Source organism: Squalius cephalus, assembly GCF_949319135.1.
Source record: "Squalius cephalus genome assembly, chromosome: 22".
In the NCBI taxonomy this organism is placed as follows: domain Eukaryota; kingdom Metazoa; phylum Chordata; class Actinopteri; order Cypriniformes; family Leuciscidae; genus Squalius; species Squalius cephalus.
Genome location: NC_137143.1, coordinates 32,138,712 through 32,143,660, shown reverse-complemented (window position 1 = coordinate 32,143,660; position 4,949 = coordinate 32,138,712).

Below are 4,949 nucleotides of genomic sequence, written 5' to 3'. Positions count from 1 at the left end.
TCTCTCTCTCTCTCTCTCACACACACACACACACACACACACACACACACACACACACACACACACGATCTGATGTTGATTCTTGTTTTATTACGAGCTCTGTCTCCTCTTTTCTCCAGCACTCTCCTCTGTTCTCTCTCTCTCTCTCACACACACACACACACACACACACACACACACACACACACACACACACACACACACACACACGATCTGATGTTGATTCTTGTTTTATTACGAGCTCTGTCTCCTCTTTTCTCCAGCACTCTCCTCTGTTCTCTCTCTCTCTCTCACACACACACACACACACACACACGATCTGATGTTGATTCTTGTTTTATTACGAGCTCTGTCTCCTCTTTTCTCCAGCAGACTCTCCTCTGTTCTCTCTCTCTCTCTCTCTCACACACACACACACACACACACACACACACACACCCCCCACACACACACGATCTGATGTTGATTCTTGTTTTATTACGAGCTCTGTCTCCTCTTTTCTCCAGCAGACTCTCCTCTGTTCTCTCTCTCTCTCTCTCTCTCTCTCACACACACACACACACACACACGATCTGATGTTGATTCTTGTTTTATTACGAGCTCTGTCTCCTCTTTTCTCCAGCAGACTCTCCTCTGTTCTCTCTCTCTCTCTCTCTCTCACACACACACACACACACACACACACACACACACACACACACACACACACACACACACACACACACACACACACACACACACGTTTGTTTAACTGTAATTAACTAATAGGACCTTATTATAAAGTGTTACCAAACTTTTCACTTAAGTGTGATTAAATGTAAACACTTTGTAGTGTGTAAAGGTGAAGTGTGTAACATCGCCAAACGTGATTCGTTTTCAGATTATCTGCATCTTTGGTTCAGAAATAAGTCAGTTTGTGAGGCTGGGCGGATTTCTCATCAGACGAAGAAGTAAAGAATAAAGCATTTCAACATCAAACACATCACACACACTTTAACTGAATCCTCTGTTGTGTTTATAAGAGGAAAGACCTTGCGTGGCTCTCGAGGTCAGTGTAGAATAACTGATCCAGGGTCAGACGCAGATGAAGGATGAGGACGGCCTGTGATGTGGAAATGAAGCTGGTTGGCCGAAGGTAAACATGTTTCTAGTGTGAAGTATTTCGCTGGAAGGCTGTCCTCGGGGCATCGCCTCGTGCGTGTGCGTGTGTGTGTGTGTGTCTGACACGCATGTGTGCGTTCTATCTACATGCAATGAATCCAATCCTTTAAAGTGTGTGGTGAAGATCAAGCTTTTAATGCTGATTATTCGGATGCATGTAAATGTTTGAGACTTCATAAGCCAAAAAAGTGATTATTTTTAAGGAAAAGTGTGTGAACATCATTCATCCTTCACAGCTTTTTTGTCTTTGTTCCACTGTAAAAGCTGTTCTCTGTAAGAACGCTGGGAATGAGGAAGTGACTGTTTAAATGCATAGTTTGGAGGCATCGCTTTACTGTGGTTTAGTGTTTCTGATGTGAAGTTCAGCGTTTGAGTGATTCCTCAATAGCATATATCAAGATGTTAGGTCTGACAGCTCTCCATAGACACGGATCAATCCGAGGGCCGGGAGATTTGAACTGATTTGCGGGCATCAGGGATCATATCAATATGCGGGAGACTCCTGGAACTTCCGGGAGACTTGGGATGTCTGCGATTCCCAGATTCCCAAACCTGCATGAGAGGATGTCAGTTTATCCGGGAGTCGATCAGATTACGCTGGATTATACAGATTACAGTAGATCACATACATTTTACAGTGATTAAAGTTACTTTGTGACTTGTATTTCCAGCTGTTCAGATGTGAGTTTAGAAAACACTTCACAATGAGCTTTGCTGACATTAGCAACAAGAAGTTAATAATCTTAGCTCGTGTTAATTGAAATATTTACTATTTTAATGGATCTGAGTAAACATGAACTAACAATGAACAGTATTTTCAGGAAGTAACATTAACAAATAGTGTTAGATCATGTTATTTATGAAATTAACTAACGTCATCTATATTGTAAAATCAGTTTTGCAAAAATGTCATCAAAATGTCATGAAAACATCAAAAATCTTGTTTGATCAGTTTTGCAGAATGTTGTTCCAGGACCAACAAGGATGTTGATTTAGGAGCATGTTCTGCCGGATAACCGTCTGACACACACTGGGGTATTTACACACAATACTGGACCATCATATTAGATTTTTTCTTATTTTTGGTTAATGTTAGTTGTGATCCAAATTTTAAGTTGATATCACAAATATGTATGAAGAGTTCAGATGCAAAAGCCTCTAAGAGCCATCTGAAATATTGTATATTTATTAGGGCTGTCAAACGATTAATCGCATCCAAAATAAAAGTTTGTTTTTACATAATATATGTGTGTGTATGGAGTATAATTATTTTCTATATATAAATACACACACATGCATATATATTTAAGAAAAATGTGTTATTTAGATATAAAATATTTATATAAAATATAAATTATAAATGATATATAATATAAATATATATGCACAGTATATACATGCAAATATTTCTTAAATATATACATGCATGTGTGTGTATTTATATATAGAAAATAATTATACACCGTACACACACATATATTATGTAAAAACAAACTTTTATTTTGGATGCGATTAATCGCGATTAATCGTTTGACAGCCCTAATATTTAAGTTCAATAATTTCACTTAAATGGCAATGCAAATTACCTATTAATTGTCATTTAAGTGAAATTACTGAACTTAAATATACAAGCTTGATAAAAATGATCATTCTAGAAGAAAATTTCAGATGGCTCTTAGAGGCTTTTGCATCTGAACTCTTCATATGTTTTCACAGATTTATGATGATCACTAAAATACATGATAGACTGATAGTTTTACTAACTAATTATGTGTGCTGCATATTTGAATGCTTGCTATAATAATTGCATTGCTTCATTAGCTTACAATCATTCTAATATCTATTAAACGTCCTGTTTTCATTTTTTCCTCTGCATCTCTGTTTCCACCATTGATTTCTTTCCGGCTGAGCTTCTCTTCTCTTTCACAGTATTTCCTGAAGTCGACTCTCAGAAGAGGCTTTGTGTCTTGAATGAACTTCTAATGAATATAAACACACAAGGCTAATTCGCCGGTGTGGTTTTCTTTTCAAACAATGGTAATTAGCAGCGCTGTTGCCTCTGATTTAGTCCAAGGACTGTAATTTATCATCTTCATGCATAATGAACGAGAAACGGGAAACACAAGCAGAATTCAGATGAGAGCGACCCAGAGCTGGACGTCTGTGAAATCATTTCATGCTAAACGAGTGAGAAAGTTGCAGCTTTAAAGATGATTGACGTTTGAGTACATTGAGGAAATTTCCCACCAGATTGCGAAGAGTTTTCCAGCGTTTTGATTGGCTGTTGGAGTGTTTTCACAAAGCAGGATCTTGGGAACGAGTCTCCATGCGGCTCAGACCGAGAACATGGGACGAGTATTAAGAAAGACATGGATATCCTTTAATGCTCTGGCCTGTCGTTTCATATCACTTGAAGACGTGAAATTTGCATTTTAATTGCAGATTTTGAATGTTAAATCTTTAGAAAATTGGCACTATGCTTTAGTGATGGTTTCTGATGAGAAAGCATAATGCATCTAAACTTTCATACATGAGAAAGCATGTGGGAGATGCTGATATTGCTGCACGACTGCAGTGTGTGCCTCTCGTGCAATGTCTACATGTTTTACAGATATCTAACAATCTTCTACACGTTTTTGGGGCGATCAAAGCATTTCTGCTTGACTTTATCTGCATTTCCCCATGTGTGTTTGTCTCTGATCCTCCTAGTTTACCAGGAATCACTGTCATGTTCAAGAAAGAGATTGATCTCACCATCATGATTTCAGATCAGTGATGCGTCATGGCCAACTCACACACTTTTTTAAAGAGCAACATTTCAGTTTTGAAATATGTGACCCTGGACCACAAAAGCAGTCACATGGGTCAATTTTTATGAAATTGAGATTTATACATCATATGAAAGCTGAATAAATAAGCTTTCCATTGGTGTGTGGTTTGTTAGGATAGGACAATATTTGGTCGAGATACAACTATTGTAAATCTGAAATCTGAAGATGCAAAAAAATCAAAACATTGAGAAAATCTCCTTTAAAGTTGTTCATTTATGTTCACGATTGTGCAGCACTCACTCACAGAAATACATGTTTTATATATTTACGGTAGGAAATTTACTAAATATCTTCATGGAACATGATCTTTACTTAATATCCTCATGATTTTTGGCATAAAAGAAAAATGGATAATTTTGACCCATACACTGTATTGTTGGCTATTGCCACAGAGATACCCGTGCGACTCGAGACTGGTGACGTGATCCAGGGTCACATATATTTTACTTAACATAAATGTACTTTTCAATTGGTTTTATCTTTATTTTATCAAAATTACAGCACTACAAAATATATATAAAATCAATAAATTAATACTTTCATTCAGCAAGGACACATTAAGTTGTGACATTAAAGACATTTATAATGTCACACAAGATTTCTGTTTTTTAAATTCTGTTCTATTTATCAAAGAATCCCGAGAAACAAAATTCATAACCGTTTCCACAAAAAACATTAATCAGTCATACATATTAGAGTGATTTGTGAAGGATCATGTGACACTGAAGACTGGAGTAATGATTCTGAACAGCTTTGATCACAGGAATAAATTACACTTTACTGTATATTCACATAGAAAACTATGGAGCCCAGCACAATTCGTTCTCTCATTTTAGTCATTTGTTTTGGTACTAATTCATTGCCTCGTTTATAAAGTGAATTGTGCGCATGAAATCATTCTTCATTACCTCGTTTTACTAAATCATACCCAAGATTTACTAATTCGTTCCCTCGTTT